This window comes from Cupressus sempervirens, chromosome 9 (genome assembly GCF_028749045.1).
Source record: "Cupressus sempervirens isolate cs-2001-9-10 chromosome 9, ASM2874904v1, whole genome shotgun sequence".
Taxonomy (NCBI): Eukaryota; Viridiplantae; Streptophyta; class Pinopsida; order Cupressales; family Cupressaceae; genus Cupressus; species Cupressus sempervirens.
This window is the reverse complement of record NC_143126.1, coordinates 511,866,401-511,892,897: the sequence shown is the minus strand read 5'-3', so window position 1 is coordinate 511,892,897 and position 26,497 is coordinate 511,866,401. Positions and strand designations below refer to the sequence as shown.

The following is a 26,497-nucleotide window of genomic DNA, read 5'->3' as shown; positions in this document are numbered from 1 at the left end:
TATTCACCTGGTTATTTCCAGTTAAGATAAACCCAGAGTCATGGATGTTTGGGACGGTACCCTTTACCATTTTTGTGTACCACAAACCTAACTCATATGTATTCACCATGGCAACGATTGATAAAACTTTTTAGTATCCAGCCCGAGACAATGAGGGGCATAGAAATAATGAGGCACAATTCAGATTATCTAAAGAGAAAGACAGAAGGATTGTGAAGGACATTGATATCCGGAATCAAAGAAGCAGCATCCACATTTCACACATTTCAATTACTAACTAGTGAGAATTAATAAAACAAACTCATCTACTCTGGCAAATCAGACATCCACAAGTATGAAACAGATCTGCTTTAGAACATCATCCAATTCTAAACAACGTTTCACCCTCTGTCTGCATACATATTGCATATCACCTTACGCCTAAAACTGTTTGTGTGTTATCATGTGCATCACATTTAAAGGAATATAGTTCCTCTTGTTCAGGAACTTGTTTAAGTAGTCAGCACATGAGTTCTCAGAAACTCACCGGGATCTTATTATAAAACACAAAAAGAAGAAAAAGAAACAAACTAACAGCAATGAAACAACAAACATTATTTCAATGGTATCTTGCACATTAGTTCTTGATTTTCTTGATTTTATTAATGAAAGTTGAAGGGTGATGAAGAGTAGAAGAGATAAAAAGATTTCAGTCAAGTTTAACAGATTAAGCCCATTGAAACAATGAATTTCATTTTTGTATTCAACACAATCACCATATCATATATAGCACAGCCTAGAAATGTTAATGATAATACGAATCAGTATGATGCTTAGATTACCCCCATTAGACAGCTAACATATTCAAACAGCAACAACAATCTTGATTCTCAATATCACTGTCTGGTAAAAGAGATAAAAAGCTTTCAGTCATGATTAACAGATTACGCCCATTCCGAACAATGAATTTCATTTTTGGATTTGACACAATCACCATTATCATATATAGCACAGCATAGATATGTTAATGATAATACAAATTAGTATGATACTTAGATTGCCCCCATTAGACAGCCAACGTTTTCAAACAACGACAACAATCTTGATTCTTAAAATCACTGTCTGCAATTTTCATTGACATATGTAAATCTATCTATTTCAAACCACAAATACTGTATATATTGCACTAATACTAATATGATGAATCAACTGAGAAAAGCAAATTTTTATTGTTTATTCCCAAGCATATATAATGAATCAATACAGACTCATAGTGAAATGCCATTTCCAACTGCCCCTCTGCTTTCTTGTGTGTAATGGCAATATGTAATAGCACAGCCTAGATATGTTAATGATAATACAAATTAGTATGATGCTTAGATTACACCCATTAAACACCTAACATATTCAAACAGCGACAACAATCTTGATTCTCAATATCACTGTCTGGTAAAAGAGTCAAAAAGCTTTCAGTCATGATTAACAGATTATGCCCATTCCAAACAATGAATTTCATTTTCAGATTCAACACAATCACCATTATCATATATAGCATAGCCTAGATATGTTAATGATAATACAAATTAGTATGATACTTAGATTGCCCCCATTAGACAGCCAACGTATTCAAACAACGACAACAATCTTGATTCTCCAAATCACTGTCTGCAATTTTCATCTACATATGTAAATCTATCTATATCAAACCACAACACTGTATATAATGCACTAATACTAATATGATGAATCAACTGAGAAAAGAAAATGTTTATTGTTTATTCCCAAGCATGTATAATGAATCAATATAGACTCATAGTGAAATGCCATTTCCAACTGCCCCTCTGCTTTCTTGTGTGTAATGGCAGTATGTTCTTCAGGAGTAGCCAAAAATGGGTGACTCTTCATAGGTTGAGGATTAGATGGGAGAGGAGGAGGTCTCATTCCTTGAGATCATTTCTTTGCCTAATGATGATTTGATCTATGACTTGCTACGTAATATGTTTTCTCTTGCTCAAAAAAATATGCTATGAGTTGCTTTGATGGAATGGATACACCATTCTTTCTTGGGTACGCTTTGATGCCTTGTGATGCAAATGGGCTTTCATTTGACTGCATGAGATGAATATTTGAAACCACGCCCATTGCAAATCCAAATACAAAACCCACCACTTGGAGCCACTTGTATCTTTTCAAATTATTTCCAAAAGTGAGAGTTGTTGTCTGTTTTAAAGTGGGATCAACATCTAGAGCTAGAATTGGCTACCACTGTAATCCCTATGGAAGCAAGTTCAATAAGCAACACATTTGAAACAAGTGAAAACAAAGATGTATATAACCTAATTATTTGTTTTATTTTTATATTTGATCTGCATGAAGTTGTGGACAAGGGGTCCTCTCCCATATATATATATAAATAATAAAAAGAAGGAATCTCATCAGCCCTCAAATGATGGTGCATGCAAAGGTCCCCAATTGTGGATAATCAGTATCACAAAAAAAGGGGCCACTCTAGGCTAAAACAAGAAGGTTACTGTTGCCACTTTAAGCTAAACTCATCACTTCTACACCTAGGCAGAAGGCCAAATAGTACTTTCCAGCCATTATGGTTGTAACAATGTAATGAAATATCCACATTTTCCTCTTCTAGGAGGACCTCAATGTCATTTGATGTTCTTGAGTATGTTTCCCCTTAACTTCTATCTATCCTTGTTCTTTTGGGTGGCAACTCTCTACTTCTGGTCTTTCCTCACTGCTCATCCCAACTGAGACCTCCTTTAAAGCTTGAGATGAAATATAGCCCATAGCCCCCATGCTACTGGACTCTTCAATTAGAGCTTGAGAATTTGAAGGTTGTATTGCTGCTGGTTCAGAAGAGACAATAGGAGAGAGGCTTTGAGAAGCTTCACCACAACTTTCTGCTTGATTCATGCAGCTAGAGTCACTTAGCCAAGCTAAGGGAAATTTTGGTCTACCTTTGATTTTGGAGCAAGCTCACTAACCTTCTCTTTTATTCTTCTTCCTAATATCAATCTTTGGAGGAGAAACATTTTCTTTGGGAGAATTCGTGACAGTAAAATGTTTAGTGGAAAGAGGCTTCCTTTTTTGGCTGGGATTTAACAATTAGACATCCTGCTGCAATGTGCCCAATTTTGTCACATCTCCTGCACCTAAAAATCAAACCTTCATAATTCAAGGGCTGTGTCCACCTTTGATTGCTCGCATTCAAGATGATTTCTGCTGGAAGATCTTTGCTGGTGTCGAGTTTCACAAAAATCCTAGCATAAGTTGTGTGAATTTTGAATTATCATCTGAGGACACAAAGCTACTGATAGAGGTTCCAATTTCTGCAAGACATGATTTGAACTAGTATTGAATGGGTGGATTTGAGAGGCAAATTCAAATTGGCATGGTTGAAAAAGTCTCAGAAGCTCGATTAAAGTGGATGCCATGACTTAAGCAACTACTCTCTCCCCACAGTCAGATATAGCTGACAATGGCATGTCTCTTTCTTACTTTCAAAACTACCATAAAAAAACCTCTTTCACAGGGATAAATCTCTAAGTTTTCATCCATCAGAGAAAGCCATGATTTTGAGATCCAATCATGAAGCTGTGGAGGTTGAGCCAAAAATGGCTAAATTGTCCAATCAACCCATTCTCAGAACAAAATTCTTCATTTTTATGTAGCTCCTTCACCAAGATGGCATCAAAGTTCAGTATTAAAAGCTTTTCAAAGCTTTGAACCACCCTCATGTTGACAGAGCTTGAATGGTTCCGAGAGAACAAAGAAGAGGGTGATATATAGCTCCAGAGCAGGTGGCCCCCAAGAAGTCAGTCCTAGCTGGGGCGGTGCCCATCTTCAACAAGGAATCTACTCAGAACAGAGAGAAGCTCCACAAGTTCCACAAAAATGTACGTTGAGGATACCCCTCAGAAACCCTCCCCGCATAGCAGGGTAGACACAATCACTCTGAGACCGTTGCATCCAGTGCCTTAGATCAGTGAAAAGGCAAAGGAATAGTGATTAGACATCTCATTCTTCTCTCTTGCATCCGGAGTGAGGGAAAAATTTGCTGTAGGGGATGCACAATCGATAATCTTCTTCTCGCACAATGGTTAACCCGCAGCAATAGAAGCCTTAGATACCAGAAATTCCTGAAGAATTGTGCTCTTTTAATTCGATATCAATAAATAAAACTAATTTGAAATTTCTAAGCACATGTCATGGATTCATATAAGAATGAAAACAAAACCAGTCCAAAATCTGACCCTGAAGCATACTGTATCCTGGATTGGATTTTTGTAGGGAAGAACTAGTAGTCTAGTTCCAACCCATTATCGAGCAGAAGAGCCATATAGTAAGCCTTTTGCTGGGCCAATAAGCCTCACCATTACTTATATAAGTAAGGGATATGGAGTGAAAAAGACCACACGTGACTTGAACTAATAATACACATGAGAATGATTAAAATCATGGTACTTCTCTGACTGTTGCTTTGTACTGCCAATAACCCAAGTCAATTTCATCTGGTTAATGATTAGGCTCCTTTGCATCTTCTCCTTAGCATGTTCTAGACCAACTATAATTTCATGGACTTTCATATTTACTCACTCTGATGACATTGCGATCCTCTTTACCCTTTGGGCAGAAACAATGATAAGTTCCACGTAGAAGAAGCCTTCTGCTTCACCTCCTTTATATCCTTAGAAAACGGAGCTATGAGGATTAGTCCTAAGTTGTTAAATTCAGCTTGTGTTAACAATTTGCCCTATGTATTGGTAACTTGAGTAAACCTTGTCTGAATGACTAGAGTGTTTACTTTCTTCACGTGCTTCTATAGAGATTTGGTGTGCTTGGTTTTTCCATAGTCATGGGACCCTGCGAGTTCGAGCTAGAGTCCACATTTCCGAGGCAAATGGCCTTTGGACTCGGACTTGGGAGAGTCCTGGCAGAGTCAGCATGGACTCTCTTGACTCATAGAGTCCCGGGCTATGGACTCTCTGGCAGCATGACTCATAAAGTGCAAAAAATAATAAAATAAAGGGTTAAGTGAATTGTTTGTGCTTTGTATAACATCTATTTTACCTAAAATGGTCATTCCATCCTTTGCTAATGCTTGTGATAGAGAGAAAAGAGTATTGGGGTTTTGAGAGAGAAATTAGCAAACCGGTTGGCTCTCCCATTTCAATTGCTGATTGTTTGTGCAACTTTGTAGCCTGCACTTAAGTATTGAGAGGAGCTAAAGGAAGCATTGGAGGAGGCTTCTACAAACTTGCATTTCCATTGTTTATGCAAAAATTGAATGATCATGTCTTTGTAGTTTGTTGACTACAACCTTTGCCTTCTCCATAGGTAGATCTAGGTCATTGATATATCACCGATTTTTGATCCACATACAAAGTGGAACACAAAGATTGTTGATCTTGTCTTTAGTGTTGAAGGCGTGCAGTGGATTGATTGGGTGGATTGGGAGGTAGAGGTAGTAGCAATGGCAGTCGAGGAGGCTAGAATGCAAGGAGACCGAGTGTAGGACCCTGAGGCTAGGAGTGATGGATCCGAGTTTGATGATGAAGATTATGTGGGTGTGGATGAGGATGAGGATGCCCCTGAGGTTTAGCCTCGAACACATGGAGAGAGGATGACTCTAAAGTCTTCCATCACTTATCTTAGGCATATTCATAGGAGGGCATAGGCTACTATGAGCCTTAGTCTTCTACACTGTAGTTGATATTTTAATATATGTTTTGAACTTCTGATTCCATGCATTTCATATATTGTAGACATTTGACAGTGACACTATGTTTAACTCATGGTTACTGGGAGACCCGTCTCCCCCCTAAAAGTCGCGTCTCGAAGACTTTTTGCATCTCCGGAGACCTCAAAAAAGGTTGGAGACTTCATCCAAAAAGTGAAGTCTCCCCGTCACCTAATCCAAAAAGTGAAGTCTCCCCGAAGTCTCCTGGTAAAATATAAATGTAAAATATAATATTAAATAATTTTATATATTTTATCCCTCATTTTAATGTTTTTAATACGAAAATTAAGACCACTAACAATTTAAATGATTAAATCATTTAAAATATTTTATTTAATAAATTAATAACTTTAAAAACATTAGAAACACTTTTAAAAAAATATTTTTATTCAACAATTTAAATGATTAAATCATTTAAAATATTTTTGGAGAGTGATAATTTTTTGGAGAGCATGATAGCTGAAGACCTTGAGATGGATGATCACAACCTTGTGGAGTAGATGATAGTACCATCGACATACTAATACTAGATATATTTCTGTTTTTTGTTTATTGTACAAAGTGTTCATTTTTGTTTGCATATCGGCAATTCAGCATCAAACTCTTCTTTTTTGAATTTAAAATTTGAATATGTAATGATAATCTCAGCGATTATCAATTTGATATGATGGTGATCATATGCAATATTCGAAAAACAAATATGTCTATGAGATACAATATTGTGATCATGTGAGTTTTGAAATCTTTGACTCTACGAGTCTATTTTAATTTTTAATGTGACATTACTATTATTATTTATTTTAGTCTTACAGTATTACTATTTTCAAATTTTGTATTTACTTTTAGTATTAAACTCTTTAAACTATTAAAAAAAAAAATTGCCGCCTCCAAGTACCCCCGTCTCTTATTTGAAAAATTGCCATTCCGGTACCAGTACCAATACCAGTACCGGAGACCTCGAAGTCTCCCCGTCTCTCGGTGACCTTGGTTTAACTTTATATTATGTTATTCAATATTTTTCCTTTAGAAATTCACTTTTATACTTATGTGATCTATGCAAAATTGTGTATGAGTGTTAAGTAGTTTCTATTTATCTCAATTATTGTGTATTTGATGTTGATTGACTAAATGTTACATGAAAAAATCTTTGAATTTCATGGGTTTTTCGATTTTGCAAGTCCTTGCCGAGTCTTGGCTGAGTCCGGTGATCGAGTCAAAGTCCGAGCCCAATTTTGACTTTCCGAATCAAAGGCGAGTCCAAGTCCCGTAACACTGGTTTTTTCTATTTGCATTTGCTCTACCTCAGTCATTATTCCTTTAGTAGTCACATTGACTTCACTGAACTAATATGCTTTTGGTAAAAACTTGTGTTATCCCAAGTTTCTAGGACTGGGGGATGGGGCAACAGGCTTTGAGGACAAATATATTTTCTGCCATTTTAGAGGATGGAGAGAATGACCATATAAAAATAGTTAAAATTCAAAATATATAGGGGAATTTTAAATATTCGTAAGAAAACATGGACAAAGCATGCTTATATACATTATAGAACCTTCCTATATAATGTTTGTGTTAAATATTTTAAGTCGAGAGTTCACATGAGAGTTGATGTCTAACAACTTATCAAACTAAAACATTATTACTAGGGAACAACCAAGGAATGTGTTTCTGAGTTTCCAGGATGTCACCTTTTTTGTCATGGATCAATTTTTTTGAAGATTGTAGCTGCGATAGAGGTCTTTATCTCTAACTTTGCTATATATTGAAATTGAGATAATTTATATGTATTATTTCTAAAGCTGGAGAAGATATTCATTTGAGAGAATATTATATGAAGAGACATGTGTCATGCATCATGCAAAGAGGCATGCATTTGGAAATATGAAGAGACTTGCTTTTAGAAATTGAAGAAACCTTCAATTGTGATATGAAGAGTCTCTTAATTCTTTATATATATGACATAAAGTGGAAAATGTTGTACTGGAACATTTTTTGTTATCAATAAAAGTGATATTTTGTGGTGTGGCTGGGTTTTTCCTAGCAAGTGGAAGGATTTTCCCAGGGTAATCTCTTGTGTCTTTTGTGCATTTTTACTATACCTTTTATTGCTATTTATCTTTATTTTTAAGGAAAAACATTAACATGGTATTAGAGCCAGGTTGATAGCCACTCATGAAAGAATGTTGAAATTTGTAGCTTCAGAAGAAATATTTTTTCACTGTCTTTTATTTGTGTTGAACTTGCCTTATACTTATCTGCGATGATGGTTTGGTTATACATTTGATTCTGTATGCAATTGATTGGGAGTTGTTTCTCCATTCTATCTCTACCGTTTCTGCACGTATTGCATGTGTCAATGTTTTTGTTAGAAATAGGAAATATTGAGAAGGGGGGTGAATTAGTATTCCACAAACTTTTGTCCAACTATGGATATCATTCACAATCTTATAACTTGCATAAACAAATAAATTGATTAAGCTGAACAGTAAACACAACCATAAAGCAATGCAACACATAACACCATATTTTGTTAACTAGGGAAACCTTGGCCAAAGGAAAACCTCGGTGAGGATGGTACCCACAAAATGATCCACTAATCAAAAGTATCTTGTGAAAGATATTGACCCTATTACAAGTCTATTACATCCGTATAGTATCTCATTCCTTGTTATAGGATTAGGTCTTGTTAGAATCCTCATCCCTGTTGGGAGTTGTTATTACAATTACATAATGTATGCAAGATGAGCTCATTGTTCAAATCTGCAATATACAATGATATTCAGTAGACAAAAGTATAGATACAATAACCTCTTTCTCAATGCCGATATCTTCATTATCTGATATGATCTTTGTAGCTCGCTTTGCCAACTTCGCATATACTTCCTCTTACTGCTTTGATCACAAAATTCGTATCACAAACAATAGCATAGATATCACAATAACCACACTTAACCTCACATTTCAAATCTTTCCTTTATACCATAATATTTCATAATATTCTATACGGGCAACATTCACGCTTTGACAGGTATCTCAAAATACAAAACTATACTCGCCCACTTAGAGTTAAAATCTAGGATGTTGTCACTATTTGGTCAAGTAATTATTTTGGTAAACAAAATAATTCCTTAACATAAAATATCCAATTCCTTAACTTTGTCTTGATTAGTCGGCTCAGTACTGCAATTGGAAAAACTGTCATAACTTTGCCCGTAAGGACTGTACTGCCTCACACACTTAGGTGCAGTATCCTGACATATTGTACTGTCACCAGGTAACTGCGCATGGGCCAATAGAATCTCTATGAAGCTCGCCAATCAGAACTGTGCCTGTGCTGATAGATGATCTTCATGATAGTTAGACAATTTTCTAAGTCTTAGTGCCAAAACTTTATCTCCATACTTTGCTCACTTATCACTGAGTATATGTTGCCATAAATGATAACTCTATTATATCTACCCTAACCAAATTGCTAACAATCTCCCCCTTTGGCATTGATTATAAATATGACTCCATTTGTGAGGAATTGGGAACCATTTTTGGCTATTGCTTTTGTTTATCTCTTGGGAGGGTTTGATTTGGGTCTTGTAAATTCAATCCATTGCTGAAGTATAGTAGATTTGATCTGAGCTTCTGGAATCTGAATGTAGTATCTTCTCAAACTGTGTCTTCTATGGCTGAGAAGCAATTTGCTTGTGGAGGATTTTGGTGATTTTTACCTCTGATTTAGAACACCTATTTATCCTGGTGGATGGCGTTCTTCCTATTGGCATTTAGGTGATCATACTCTGAAGAAAATTGGTAATTGAAATCTCTGTTATCAATTGGTAATAACATCTGCATTAGGGTGTTTATACTCCTGCATTCAAGATGCCAAGAAATCTCTGTTTGGCTTTAATATTGCCAACAAGCTGTGCATTTGGTATGTTGAATGTTCTGTAACGTATTGGAGGGGTTAATAACCCTATTGGGCTGTGTATATGACATCACAGTTCGATGATTTCACAGTGTTGCTGGGCGTTATTCTTTTATGCACTTAGGTGACTGAAATCCCTCTCATTTGGCATTTCTAATCTGCTATCGGAGCCATATTTGGTGTGACTTATACTGCAGAGATTAGTGTCTAAAATCTATGTTCATGGTAGAAGGTTTATTTAGCATTTTGTGGTCTGCCATTTCAGCATTTCCTCATATAGCTGCCAGCATTCATTTATAATGGTCTTGAAGCAGCATTTGGGAACATTGCAGATAAGCCTGTAATTCCTTTGAGGTTTATAATTGCAGATTGAACATTTCAGCAAATTACGAGGTTCTTTATTATAATTGATGAATAACTAAATTGTGTTTGGTGAATGTAATTTGTACAAGGGCATTAATTAAATGATTGTGCCAAGGCAAAATTGAAAGTGGAATTTGTTAATCTTGTTTTTATTGTCATTCCAACATTGCATTAGGTTAGTCTATAGTTCCATAAGTGGGGATCTTTTATTATTCTGGCATCATTTCACATTTTGAGGAAAATTCAAAAGCATACATTCCCAAATCAAATATTGAAGTCAACAAGCACTAGAAACACATTTTGTTTGGTATTGTTACTGTGAGCCAGATTGGGTTCAGTACATATTAGGTGGCTGAAACTTTATTTGCTTCATACATAATCATACTTAGACAACTTGTGAGGGTGACATATGCATTGTCCCAGATGGTTGTTAGCAAGCAATGGGTTTTTCGGAAGCAATTGAATACAACAAGGGTCCAAAAGGTGAAGGCATAATTTAGATGATGATTGGTGGGCTCATGTGGATTATGTATTAGAATTTATTGAGCCTATCATGTCTATGCTTCGGTTCACCTACATTGATGAGTCTTGTTTGGGGGACATCTATGAGGCCATGGACACCATGCTAGAGAAAATAAAATTGGTAAGTTAAATACAGTCCTCTATCCTTGTTTATTGAGAGATTTTAATTTGTAAGTTTTTAATAAACATTACATCAAGATAACTTACATGGAATATTATTTGAAATTCCAACTCATTCAGAGGAGAGAGCATGAGCATGTAGACACCTTGCACAAAAAGGTAGTGTCAATTGTTCTTTTACATTGGAACAAGATGACTACACCTTTACACCTCATGGCATATGCACTATCTCCTAGGTATTATAGCGCTGATATACTTGCTATTTCTGGTAGAGTGACACCATACAAAGAGCCTGAGGTTGTTAGTGGGTATAAGAAGGCTTTCAGGAAGAGATGCAAACCCTAATGCTATTAATGACCGAAGTAGAATGGATGGTATTACATGGTGGTATGTGCGTGGGCAAGACGAATGTACCTCCAGCCTCTTGCCTTGAAAATTCTCTCACAAGTAAGTTTTTATTCTTTTTTTATGGCCACTTACATTGTAGAATTAACATTCTTTAATTTATATTGTATTTCAATTTTTACAATTTTTTTGTTGATTGTCTCTCTAGGTTGTGAGCTCTTCTACTACTAGCTAGAATTGGAGTACATATTGCTTTATCCACTTAGTGAAGCATGACCGGTTGGGTGCCAAGAAAGCATAGGACTTGGTATTCATTTACAACAATTTGCACATCTTGCCATGCAAGGATCCAAAATACAGGAAGGGGGCAAAGAAGTTGTGGGATGTAGCATTTGAGTGTGCTGACTTGGATTCTTTTACCAATCTGAGAACCCGATGGTCTTAACCAGCAACCTTGAAACCAGGAGACTGCATCATGTAGACCTCTTCATGGAGATCACCATTCAGAAAATCACTCTTGACGTCCATCTGATGGACCTTCCAGCCAAACTGTGCTGCCATGGCTAAAACTCATCTGATGGTGCTCATCTTTGTAGTAGGAGCAAAGGTCTCCTCATAATCAATGCCCTGATGTTGAGAAAAGCCCTTCGCCACTAAACGAGCTTTGTACTTATCCAAAGTACCATCCGATTTGTATTCGATTTTGTAGACCCATTTGCAGCCAATGGGTTTCTTCCTAGTGGAAGATTAGAAAGGACCCAAGTGTTGTTCTTTAGTAGACTCTGGTGTTCAGATGTCATGGCCTGTTCCCACTCTGGAATTCCTTTAGCCTCAAAATTTGTTTGAGGTTCAAACACATTATGAATGTTGGTCATAAGAGCAAAGTTAATAGAATCTATAGTTTTGCTCTTTTTTCGAGCAATTCTCCCATCAATGAGCTCATCATCACGAAGATCAACAAATGTCTTAGCCCACTATTTAGGTCGGATAGGAGAATGACCAATAGTAGTACTAGGAGATGCTTGATCAGTAGGATCCTCATCAGAAGAATCTGGATCAAACTCAGGTGAAGCATTTACAAAGCGAGGTGATCCTGTAGGAGGTGTTTGTACAGGTATCACTGGAATAGTTGGATTTGGAGGAGTTGCTGGAGCCCTTCGATCAGGTGGACCTAATGGAAGCCGAACTCCCAAATCATGAGCCATTAGAGGCTGGTCTGCTGGATCAGGAACATGAGAAACAGGCATGAAAGGTCCTCGCTCCTCATCAAAGACTATATCATGACTGTAGATGAGACGAGATGTCTCAACATTGATCAGGCGGTAGGCTTTATGAAGACTGCGGAAGACTGCTATATCCAGCTAGCATGAGTTTTTGACTCTTGGCATCCAACTTGGTGCATGAGGCATCAGGGATCCAAACAAAAGCGAGAGAGCCAAAAACCTTCAGATGACTGATTCTGGGCTTGCGCCCTGACTAGGCCTCTTCTGGAGTTTTACCTTTGACCGCCATTGTGGGTGACCAGTTCAACAGACAAACTGCAGTGTTAACTGCTTCTGCCCAAAACTGCTTCAGAACATGTCTGTGTTCGGGCATGGAACGAGCCATCTCGATGATTGTCCCGTTCCAATGTTCAACTGCACTGTTCTGTTGTGGCGTGTGGGGTGTGGTTAACTAGCGTTTGATGCCATGTGTATCCAAGAAGCTGGAGAAAGCATTAGAACAAAATTCCCCCCATTGTCTGATCTAAGAGTAATAATAGATTTTCGAGACTCTTTTTCAACTAAGGGTTTACACTTCTGAAATACAATAAATGCATCTGATTTCTTTTTAAGGAAGTACACCCACATTTTTTTACTGAAATCATCAACAAACAATAGAAAATATCTAGACCCAAGAACAGAAGGAGTGGCCATAGGGCCGCAAATATCAGCTTGAACAAGCTAAAGTACTTGAGAAGCTCGCCAAGAATTGCTACTAGTGAACGGTGTGTGATGTTGCTTCCCGGCCTGGCATGCATCACAAACTCCAAGCTGTTGAGTCCGAATCTCTGGCAATCCAAGAACAAGCTCATCCTGAGCAAGCTGTGAGAGATAATGCACATTTAAGTACCCATATTGTTGATGCCAAAGTGTGCTGATAGAAGATCGCCGAGTAGCCATAGCCAAGTCCTTAGAATCACCAGAATCAAAAATTCTGAAAAGACTGTGATCCTCAAGACCCTCTGCAATAGTAGACTTAGTCACTCAATTAGTGATGGTGCACTGATGTGAACTAAAGGTGACTGCCAAGTGTGGAGAATTTTGCAGCAATTGACTGACTGAGAGTAGATTTAGTTCCATCTCTGGAATGTAGTACACATCAAGGAATATGAGATTCCTTCGAATAGACTGAATCTGAATGTTGCCTTTACCGACAACCATGTACTATTCTCCGCCACAAAAAATAACACTCTGAATAAGGCTGGTAGTTAGTAAACTAGTCTCTGCGGTGAGTGAAATGACGAAAGGCACCTGAATCAACGTACCAGGCAGGCGACTTCACATGATCTATAGGTCTTTTAGCCATGAAAGCATAAAAGGTAGATTTCGCTTGCTCAGTGTGCTCTACACTGTTCACTTTGGGCTACGAACCTGATTGCTTAGACTGGGCAGCCAAGTGTTTCTGACATTCAACCTTCATGTGACGAAACTTGTGGTAGTAGTTGCATTGAATGTTCTTCTTTCTGAAACCATCTGATGTTGGAGCAGAAGATTTCTGTTGAGATGGTTGCTGAAACTTGCCCTTATCCTTTTGAAAGGATTTTGCAACAAAGGCTTGCTCTGTGGAGGTGGAACTGGAGCTGCCACCAAACTGTTGTTTCCATCGATCTTGCTGAAGCAGCAATGTGCAGAGATCAGCGAACTTCAAATCAACACCAGTAGATGTGATGTTGAGAGTCTCGATAAAATGCTCATAGGATTTTGGTAAACTCCGAAGAATGATAACCACAATATCCTCTTCCTCCATCTTGTGACCGATGGCAACTGATCACGAATTTCCTGAATCCGATTCAGGTGTGCCTGGAGTGAGGTGCGCTCATCCATGACAATAGAAAATAGAGTGTTTTTCAGAAAGAAGGCTCTGCTTTTGTCAGAAGTCTCGTGAAAACCTTTGAGATGTGTTCAGATTTTGACAGTTGTCTTGCCGGATGGAATTTGAGAAAGTTGATCATCAGCCACGGATAATTTGAGAAACATCACTGCCTCTCGATTATTCAGATCCCATGTATCTTGATTAGGACCCGAAGAAGTCGGACACTTCGTAACACCCATAACAAGTTGATTGGTGTTCCGATATTCAAAAATAGCAATAATTTATTGCTTCCAAGTGCCATAATTGCGACCATTGAATTTGGAGTTATGCTCAAGCAGAATACTTGTTAGAGATGCCATGGCATGTTTTTCAATGAAAAATTGTGAAGGCACGTTCTACAAGGCAAAAATATGGAAGACTCAGAAGAAACAGAGTGACCCAGAAGAGAGCTCGAAAATCCCAAAAGGAATATACTATCATTTCTGGATCCGTTGGCTCAAAAATCGAGGCACCCAGAAAAATTGGACAACCCAGTTGAGCTCTCGAAAACCCTACCAAGAATCTGAAATCAAAAATTTTTTTGACCCCAAAAATTAGGGTTTCGAGCAAAAATACCAGTCGATAGCCATAGAGGTCGAAATGGCAAAACCGGTGTTTGCAAGCAGAAGAATTGTCTGATTTTTTTTAGAATCGGGGTGTTTTGACTGAGATGATAGTGGGGATGAAACTAAGACAGAAAAGGAGATTTTTCACCCTCAAAACACTATGTTTGGCAAAATCCATGACCTCAGAGAAACGTCCATGGTTTTTCACCAGATAATGAGCCCTAGCATCTGCAATGTGAGCAGAAAAATTGTGGGTTAGCAGAACACCAGACGTGAGCAGAGAAATCACGAGTTTCCAACAAGAAATTGGATGCGATTTGTAGGTTGCCAATTGGAGGAAAAATGCGAGTTCTTAGAATCATGATTTTCAGAAGAAAAAACCTAGCCGAAACTTAGATTCTTCATAGATGAATTTCTCAAAAAAATAAAAAACCCTAAACGGGCTGTTTGAGAAAAACCTTAGAAATTATTTCGAAAACTTTTAGCAAATAATTTGAAATGAAATTATAAATTTTTCAAAAAAATTGAGGTATTCACTCTGATACCATATTACGGAAGTAATTGGTAAATACTTGGTTGATATTAACAGAGACTGAAAGGTCAATTTATACAAAAGAATGAGACGATGTTCCTTAGGAAACGATCGTAAAGAATAGAAACATTCTATTCTAGAGAAAGCAAAAAATGGAAGCAAACTTAAAGCTTATTAGATATTTATAGTAGATAACCATTACCTAATAATAGATGACTTTATCTATTATTGTAATATTAATGAGCGAGTATTTAATGTTTATTTTTGACATTTGGCATTGATCAATGATCAAGCAACATATATTCATTCTATGAATGATTTAGTTTTGCAATTATGTATACTTCTCTTATTTTTTTTGTATATATAATGCACATATATATACTCACAACCCCCCCGTGAACCCAAATGGAATTTTTTTTTGCTTGAACCCATGAACCTGAACTCGAATCTAAACCTGAACTGACGACTTAGAAAATTACTTAATAAAACAAATAGGAGGCCTGTACCTACCTTGGGTGATTTTGAAAGACCAAAAGGACATGAAAAATGTTGGAAGCTGAAGAGGCTTAAGGGCCCCATCCATTTTAAGAATTAGACGGGCTTGAAAGTGGCATTCAAGGGTCAACAAGAACCTTCAAATAATTCATGTACACGTAGAGGTTAAAACATGTGCCTTAACCTTGAAAGATATGTTTATTGATTGGAGGATGAGCATTGTCAGGCATCTTTTCCATGAATCTTAAGTGACTTAAGGACTGCAAACTTATATTCCCTACAATCTAGATATCTTTGTCTCATTTAAGGGCCCAATCAAACTAAAAACTTGGCTGGCATTTAGCTCATTTACATCAAAATTTTCCCCTTTTCCTAATAGGGTTGGTCATGTTAAGAATATTAACCAAGATAAACCTATAGGTCTGACAGTACAGACCGTGCTTCCTATTAATAGTAATATATCTCTAATGTTGGCATTTAATGATATATATATCTCTCCTATAGGTGCCAAGTTAGGAAGGGTTATGTCCCTTGAGGGACATACCCCTTAGAAAGGATATATAAGTAGGTTGTAAATGCAGATTATAGGACACAGTTACAATAGTCTGCTCCTATAAGTATTTTATATCCTGCAATTTATATTTGAGATTCTCTATCACAATAAAAAGGTTAAATATTCAGTATTGTATCTGCATTATAATAAGCACTAATTTTATCAATATTCATACTACTTAGACGATCATTCTTAGCATATAAGACTGAATTAAAAGTCTGATTAAGAGATAAGGATTTAGCAGAAACTTTACATGGTATCAAAGCTCTGGCAATCGAACCTAGGCTTTACTAAATTTCAGTAATTAGACTTTATACACATCAAGCAACAATCTTCTATCTTCCATGGCTTACACAATTAGACTCGAGGATAGGTTTGATGGGAAAGAGCACTTTGAAGCCTGGAAGTTCAGAATCATGATGATTCTTGAAGAGAACAATGTAAAACATTCATTGATGGAGCATCCAAACAACCCCTAGTTGAACCTCACAAATCTATCTGGAGCAGAGCAAATAGAAAAGCTATTCAAATAATCTTGGATGGAGTTAAAAATGATATTGTACCTATGCTTACAAAACATCAAACTGCCTTTGATATGATGAATGCATTACAAAATGCCTATGAAGTAAACAATGCAACCAAGGTTCTTGCACTAAAAAGGCAACTGAATCACATTCAGATAAAGAAAGGAGAATCGATAAGTTCTTACTTCTTAAGAGTTGCTGGCATTAGAGATGAACTATCAAGCATAGGAACCATCATTAGTGACATAAAATTAACACTTATGGCTATAGATGGATTGCCAAATTCATGGGAGACATTTGCACAAGGAGTAAGTGCCAGAGATCAGCGCCCAGACTTTAACAAACTCAAGAATGATTGTCTTCAAGAGGAATCCATAAAACTAAAGAAAGGAGGGAAATCAAAAGTAGAAGATGAACTTCACGTTCTTAATACAAACTCCTATAAAGGCAAGAAGAAGCATTTCAAGAAGAAAAAGGGAAATCAAAAGAATGGAAAGCCCAAGAAAGATCTATCTAAAATAAAGTGTTTCAAATGTGAAAAATTTGGACACTATAGATCTAATTATCCTGAAAATTCCAAACAACAGGCAAATTGTACAAATGTCATTAGAGAAGATGATACTTATGATCTTGAGAACCGTGTTTTGTATTCCTCTCTATCAAATGAAATTTCAAATAAAGCATAGGTAATTGATAGTGGATCTTCTAGACATATAACGGGATACAAAGAAACTCTAGATCCTTTATTAGAGAAGGTTAACGGTGAAGTTACCATTGGTGATAACTCAGCACACTCCGTTGAAGGAATTGGAAATTGTACTTTGAAACTAAAATCAGGAAATACTCTTCTTCTTAAAGGTGTACTCTATGTACCAGGGATTAAAAGAAACTAAAACTCAATTACAACACTTGAAGATGATGGACACAATGTTGCATTTGTGGATGGCAAAGTATTAACTTGGGCTAAGAACTCTTCCATCAAGAAAGCAAAGTTAATTGGTCAAAGAAAGGGATATTTGTATGAATTGAATACAGAATCTAGTCTATCCATTCAAACCCTAGTCCACGAAGTTGAAGATTCAAATGAAATATGGCACAGAAGATTAGGGCATCTAAATTTTAAAACTTTATTAGCTATGGAAAAGATGGTTACTGGATTACCCAAATTAAATAAAGACCACCCTAGTATTTGCAAAGGGTGTGCTCTGGGTAAAAGCACTAGAAGTTCCTTTCATGATAGTACTAGGAAAACAAATAATGTACTAGAATTAATTCATTTAGATTTATGTGGACCTATGTTTGTTCCTTCTCTTGGATGATTCTAGTATTATATCTTGTTCATAGTCGACTTCTCTAGGAAAACATGGATTTACTTTTTAAAATGCAAAGAATTAGAAGAATCCTACAAAGATTTAAAGAATTCAAAGAATTAACTGAAAAATTTTCAGGACATAAAATTAAAGCCTTTAGAATTGATAATGGAGGGGAATATACCTTAGACTTGTTTAAAAGGATTTGTAAAGAATCAGGAATTAAGAGGGAGTACACTGTTCCTTATAACCCAGAACAAAATGGGGTAGCAGAAAGAAAGAATAGGACAAGTATAGAAGCTACTAGAGCTATGATTTTTGACCAAAACCTAGAATATTATCTTTGGGCAAAAGCCTCTTGTACTGCTGTATATATTCAAAATAGAAGTCCTCACTCCTGTCTTAAAGATAAAAAACTTGAAGAAGTATTTACTAAAGTAAAACCCAATATAAGTCATCTTAGAAGTTTTGGATGTCCTGTATATATCCATATTCCAAAAGAAAAGAGAACCAAGTTAGAACCCTCTGGGAGGAAAGGTATTTTTGTAGGGTATAGTGAAACTTCTAAAGCATATAGGATTTTCATACCTGGACAGAAAACTATTGAATTTAGCAAAGATATAATCTTTGAAGAAGATCTTGCATTTGAAAGAGCCATAAGTTTTGATGAACCTTCTCCTTTATCTAATTTTGAAAGAAATAGTGAATCTGGGTCCCAGAGGGAGAACATAGAAGAAATCAAAGATGAAATTCAAAATATGAACCTTGAAGAAAATTCAAAGAAAAGACCACTTTGGGCCATTAAAATAGTTGAAGCAGCTCAAGACTTTGCTGCACCTTCCGGAACAGTCAAAGAAAGCAAAAGACTTAGAATTATATAGCTAACATAAGTGATTTATCTAAAATAGAGCCAACCAATCTCTTTGATGCTATTAAACATACAGCTTGGAAAGAAGCTATGCCAAAAGAATACCAATCTATCATGAAAAATGATGTTTGGGAAATTGTTCCAAGACCTAAAGGAAAATCTGTTGTTTCTTCCAAGTGGATATTTAAAATAAAACACGCTGCTGATGGTAGTATTGAGAAGTATACAACCAGATTTGTAGCTAGAGGATTTTCTCAGAAAGAAGGGATTGATTATGAAGAAACCTTTGCTCCTGTTGCCAGATATACCTCCGTAAGAGCAGTCTTAGCAATTGCCACATCAAAAAGATGGAAGGTACATCAGATGGATGTGAAAACAACATTCCTAAATGGAAAGATTTCAAAAGAAGTATATTTGGAGCAACCTGAAGGATTCAAAACTCATGATCCTAACACTTTTGTTTGCAGGCTCAAGAAAGCTCTCTATGGGCTTAAACAGGCTCCCAGGGCGTGGTACGAAAGAGTTGATAAGTATTTCACCAGCTTAGGATTCTCCAAGAATGAAGCTAATCCAAATTTATATTATAAAAGAGATAAAGATGATATGGTAATTCTGATATTGTATGTTGATGATCTACTAATAACAGGTGATGATCATCTCATAGATCAATGCAAGAAAGATCTAATTAGAGAATTCGAGATGAAAGATTTGGGATTCCTTCATTACTTCCTAGGACTGGAAGTACGACATAATTCTGATAGTATCATACTAAATCAATGGAAGTATATATCGGATATTTTAAAGAAATTTGTAATATGGAATTGCAAACCTATTTCTTCTCCAATGGAGACTAATCTACATAAACTTAAGGAAGCAACTGTAGAATCACCATCCATAGATTCTACTCTCTACAGACAGATGATTGGGTCTCTTATGTACTTAGTAAATACAATACCAGATATTTGCTATGTAGTTGATGCCTTAAGTCAATTTATGTGTCAACCGAAGGAGATTCACTTAGTCGCAGTTAAACACATTATGAGATACTTACAAGGCACTCTTAATCTCAGACTCAAATATGAGAAAGTTGCTTTAGACTTACATGGATTCGCTGATTCAGATTGGGGTGGAAGTGTTAAAGACAAGAAAAGTACTTCAGGATGCTGTTTTAGGTTGGGATCAACAATGATATCTTGGATATTTAGAAAGCAGTCTTCAGTAGCATAGAGTTCCATAGAAGCTGAGTACATTGCAGCAATGATGGCCTCCCGAGAAGCAATATGGCTGAGGAAGTTACTTGTGGGATTATTTGAGCAATCTATGAATCCCATGATTATTCATTGTGATAATCAGAGTTCTATCAAGCTCTCAGTGAATCTAGTTTTCCATGACAGGTCCAAGCATATTGAAATTCCTTACCATTATGTAAGAGATATGTTAGACAGGAATTCTGTAAAATTGGATTACATTTGCACTGTAGATCAGATAGTAGACATACTCACCAAACCTCTATCTAGAGTGAAGATAGAACACTTGAGGAGGAGACTTTTTATGGTTGAGTTGTAATCCATTTGTACTCTCTTGATTATTAATAAAATAATTTTATTTTGTTAGGCTATTGACTGTTATGGGCTCCACCATTTGTATTCATTATTTTAAGAGGTGACCACCTCTGAAAATAATGAACACTTGTATAAAACATTATGAGAGGTGACTATCTCTTAGATAATGTGCTAAACGATAGAGTTCTACTGTAAGATCTGATGAGTTCAAGATCATATTGTGATGTTGACATTGCTATGTTCATGGGTCACAAATTGGATAAAGGAAGAATCTTAGTATTCTTTGGGTTTATCCTGTATTTTGGTAGATCTTAAAACTCAAGATCATGTTGTGATATGGAAATACCAGTTTCTATGAAATCTTTAACTTGGATAAATGAAGAGATTACTCTTCAGATTTATCCTGTATAATATCACTAGTGGCAGTGATTTGTCATATCACAGGTTTAGTAATATGACTTTGTATCATGTGTTCTATGATACCACATACTAAGAAGAGATAGACAGATATAGAGTATTAATTCTTGCATTCATTTGTATTGGTGTTGCTAGATATAATATCTCTTTGTAGGATTATCAGATTAAGAGGGAGTGTTAAGAATATTAACCAAGATAAACCTACAGGTCTGACAGTACAAACCGTACTTCCTCTTAATAGTAATATATCTCTAATGTTGGCATTTAATGATATATATATCTCTCCTATAGGTGCCAAGTTAGGAAGGGTTATGTCCCTTGAGGGACATACCCTTTAGAAAGGATGTATAAGTAGGTTGTAAATGCAGATTATAGGACACACAGTTACAGCAGTCTGCTCCTATAAGCATTTTATATCCTGCAATTTATATCTGAGATTCTCTATCACAATAAAAGGTTAAATATTCAGTATTGTATCTGCATTATAATAAGCACTAATTTCATCAATATTCATACTACTTAGAAGATCATTCTCAGCATATAAGACTGGATTAAAAGTCTGATTAAGAGATAAGGATTTAGCAAAAACTTTACAGGTCATTCATTTCAACTAGAGGCTTTTAAGAGTTTTATCCCTATTTGGGGATATCATTGCTGCTTTTTCAGTATTGTATACTTCAATCAGTGCATTCTTCATTCTGAAATCTGTAAGAATATTTTCCACATTTCATTTTGTCATTTTGGGGATTATATGCCACGTGTGTTTATTAAGAAAATTGGCTTTCTTGTCCATTTCTTATAAAGTTCAGGTAACTTTTGACTTTTTTGAATATAGTGTTATGCATATTTTTCCTCTTTTAAGCAGGTTACCATTGGCTCTCGATTTCTCAGAACTAATCTCCAAACCTATTGCTGAGTTGGTTTCAAGATGCCCCTCTCCTTTGAGTACTCTGCTTAATCTTGTTTAGTTTCAAATTGTATAATTTGCTTCATTTGTAGGCCTTATGTGCAAGGAATCTTAAACTAATTATTTGGAATTCTACCAAAACCAGCAGTTCTGATGTTGGTAAGGGTATGGATTTGTGCCTTGAGATGATAGTTCAAAAACTTCACTATAATTTTGGTGCAAATTATGTTTTTCTTGTAGTAAATACCATAGTTGATATGCTCTTTCTCAACAATAACTCTTTAGTCCAAAATTTAAAAACTCGGGACTTGACAAAAACTCCGGATTAACATGGCAACTTTGTCAAACATTTTGTATAGATAAATGTTTAAAAATATTCTTTAAAAACATACATATTAGTAAATTAGACTTTACTTGTATATAATATTATAATACTAATTCCCATCTCATATAAATTAAAATTACAATTTAATAGATATCATAGACCAAACAACAAGTTCAACTCTAAATGAGTTATATCTCAATTCCCCATCACATCCTCATTGTAATCAAAGTTTTTTATTTGACAATTTCCAATAACTAATGGAGAGTTTGGGGTGGAGTCCCCAATGAGGAGGGGTTGTGCTCCTAATGGGGATTTGGGGGAAACATCCCAGCGGGTTCAAAGGGCAGTGCCCCTTGTTGGGGTTTGGAAGGCAATAGCCGCAACAAGTTGAGAGACAGCCATGCCCAAATTAAAACCTTTGAAACCTTTACCTCCAATAAATATTGTGTTTTTTAACATCAATTAAAGAAGAATAAATTATATGAATTTTGAGCAGTTTTTAATCAAACACTAATGATTTTTTGCATTTTCTCACTGAGATTTGTAAAAATATGTTGGTTAGTTCTTGGGCGAGTAATTCGCATAGCATTTTGACTCGAGACTCAAAAGCTGTTGATAAAGAGCCCTGTTATTTGATGTATTTAATTTTGTAGACAAAGGATTGTCACACTCACAAGGTTCCTGTAGTGTAGTAAAGCTACGTAGTAATTCAAGACAATTGAATTAAACAAAAGATGATTTGCTGATCACAAAACACAGAATTACAAAAGTATTAAATTGCCTTCTTGAAATGAGAGGCAAGGCATCTACTAAATAGAAAACTAAATGGTAGGTGACATTATGGAATTCAATCATGTGCACCAACGATCCAACTACAATATTAAAGAGCAGCAACTGTCGACTAGAAAAGTAAATACATACACCCATATATTTAATATGGTATAGCAGGGTCAAGAAAGACAGCCCAATAGGAAGTGGGCATTAATGTTGTCATTCTCCCCCATAATGACCATTGGGAAGAACATGAAGTAGATCTTTAAGCTTCTGGAACCTTTCACGAGCTAGAGCCTTCGTGAAGATATCTGTAATTTGATCTTCTGTACTATAGCACACAATCTCAATCAAACCTTGTTGAACCAATTCCCTGATATAGTGATGTTTTATCTCAATATGTTTGGTTCTACTATGAAAAACTGGATTCTTTGTAATTTGTATAGCACTTCTGTTGTCACAATACAACAAGGTAGGTTCATCTTGAATTTGATGTAAGTCTTCCAATAGTCTTCTTAACCATACAGCTCGACAAGCTACTGACGTTGCAGCTTTGTATTCTGCCTCGGCTTTAGAAAGTGATACTGTTGGTTGTTTGTTGGACTTCCAAGAGAATATTGGAGAACCAAGGCTGTAATGTCCCCTTTCTAGCATTCATAACATGATGTTGTCGTTAGCCTATTTCCCCACGGTCCCATAGGCTAACCAGGACATTAAAGGGGCTTAGAGGCCATTTGGCCTAGATAGTTTCAGTTGCAGGTCTTTCTGAGGGGTTTTGAGGCAACTTTGGGCATACTTACTATTTATAGTAAGTCATCTTGAATATGGTCGGACATCCAGTGGCAGCGGTATGTTGATGGTAATTGTTTAAAATCGACAAGAAGATTTGTTTATCATTGATAAGATTTCTTATGCATTGATAAAGCTATTTTATAAAGTTAAATTTAAATATTTAACTTTATTAATGCATAGACTATAGTTGTGGGAAATATTTAAATTAAAAGAGTCCCCTTTATTTTATAACACATTGGAGACATAAGTTACATAAAGGGAGTTATCTTTTATCCCACATTGAGAAAACAAAAGATGGAGCTCTTGTGAGAACACTATAAAAGAAATGGAAGAGCTTCTATTTTAGCATGGTTGGAAATATCAAAGAAATTGGAGAATTTTCTGGAGGTTATGTCTCAATGGTTTGAAGGACGAAATCCCTTCAAGCTGAAAATCTTGACGCCATTGAAAGATATGGTTTTGAGATTCAACAAGGTAGCAATCCGAAAAAGCAGAAACGAAAAAGCAGTCCGAAAAAAGCAGAACCGAAAAAGCAGGTGGAAAAAGCGGAATCGAAAAAGCAAGCGGAAAAAGCAGAACTGAAAAAGCAGGCGGAAAAAGCGGAATCGAAAAAGCAAGCGGATAAAGCGGAACCGAAAAAAAAGGCCGAAAAAGCAGTTTGAAAAAGTAAAGCAGAAGGGGCAGCATTGAAGGAAAATTATTACAGCCATCTACAACCAGGTTCCCTTGTTAGTATTGTTTTTTTTAGGGTGTTATAAGCTTTCAGCTGTAAGTGTGCATTATACCAGCATTATCATTTTGTAATCCATGTAAATGCCAAAGTCTTGGCCATATTTCATGAGCATTGTAATTTTCATTGCAATTAAGAAGATAATAGTTGCTGGTGTCATTTAAGCAATTTAATATCATTATTTATTAGCTAGTTAGTTTGCATACCAACTGTTTGTAAAAATGCCAGTTGGCTGTAAGTGTTCATTTCTCATGCTTAGATCATATATATGCACTGAATATTGTCAAAATTAGTAGCACACTCATGTTAGGTCATTGTGTAGTCCATTGTAGTCTTCTAGCACAAGATTCTCATTGATGCAAATTGAAGAAAAAGTCATTTGAAGCCAGCTGAAATACTATATCAGTCATACGTCCCTTGCATGTGAATTGTTTGATGAAATTCCTTGAGCTTTCATCAACATTTTTGAGGGCAGATTTGAGGAGGGTCATTACAGTGGTATCAGAGCTTGCTTGCAAAGTGTTTGACGAAATGTCAAACAACTGAAGTATAAAGATTTTTGGTGTTGGAAGGAGTTATAACCTGTTGGGGTTATTACAGTGGTATCAGAGCTTGCTTGCAAAGTGTTTGACGAAATTTCAAACAACTAAAGTATAAAGATTTTTGGTGTTTGAAGAAGTTATAACCTATTGGGGTTATTACTGTGGTATCAGAGCTATAAGTCTTGCCATCCTGTGGAGGTCTTATAGGGAATTTGGAACAGCCAGATAGAGGGGAAAGTGTTTGACGAAATGTCAAAACACGAAAATCAGAGCATTTATGTTTGAGCATGTGACAGGGGCCTTATAATTTCCGCAATACCAGAGCAAGACAAAATAGGATTTCAGACTTGCAGAGCGAACAAGTCTAGTTCATCCGTGCAGGTGGACATAGAATCCAGTCATACAGACACAGAGGAGGTATTCTTTGATCAAGACATCAATATGGGTGATCGAGATGACAGGAATACAGGATTAGGCAGAGGCGGGAATGCCAGTCCAGATCAGGGAAAGGAAAGATTCTTACAGTTATTAGACACCTTAGCACAGGGACAACGATCAGTAGAGCAGAGAGCACAGGAACAGAGTTAGAGATTGGAGCTTATGATGCAGATGATGGCTCATCAAATGGGGTTGAATGGTAATGTGGGTGGAGGAAATAATCAGAATGGTAATAACCAGAGTGGTAATAATCAGGATGGGACACATAATGGATGTGAACAAGTTGGGAACAATTTCGGTCATGCACCCCAGCAAACTAGGACAGTGAGTTCGAGGCCCATTATTCCCACATTTCCTCCTAGAGCTCCAGAGCAGCGCGTACCAGAGCCCCAGATCATTGATATATAGGACCAGCTGAGGAGAGATTGGGAAGCCGGAGGTCCAAATTTTATTGCTGCAATCACCTTTAGGGAGTATATAGATGTGCGGATGAAGCATATGCCATGTGGACATGACAGGAACCAGAGCTATGAGCTACGAAAGAAAGTAGGGAAACTTCAGTTACCATATTATGATGGCTCGGGGAAGTCTACAGCAAGAGCTTGGGTTCAAAAGCTTGACACATACTTACAATTGAAGCTTATGCCTGAGGAAGAAGCTATTAAGTATGCAGCAATTCACCTGGATGGGTTAGCACACAAGTGGTGGCATCATGGTATGGTCACTATGGGTCATGCACACATTACCTCATATGTGGAGTTTACGGAGAGACTAATTGAACGCTTTGATAGGCCTAAGGATCATACTTTCCCTATGACAGGCGGAAACTTGTATGAGGAGTTTAACAGACATGCAAATTCGATACAGGGAGACTTCAGCACATCTTCAGGTAATGGTTTATCTGCATCATCTTCACAGGCAGAAGGGGTTTCAGATGTTGTGCAGGTTGAGCTAGTTGCATCAGAAGGTGATATCATAGGCACACCGGACTGCATGATTGACACAGATAGTGATTCCAGTATAGTTGGGCTGGATGAAGCTACAGCAGTTG

General features: G+C 36.5%; 1 protein-coding gene across 1 annotated transcript in view; it reads left to right on the top strand.

The window, feature by feature from the left end:
- Positions 1–26,497, top strand: part of LOC149539599 (Mitochondrial import inner membrane translocase subunit Tim17/Tim22/Tim23 family protein) — a 116,336-nt gene that overhangs the window by 689 nt on the left and 89,150 nt on the right. The gene's annotated exons all lie outside the window — the stretch shown is intronic.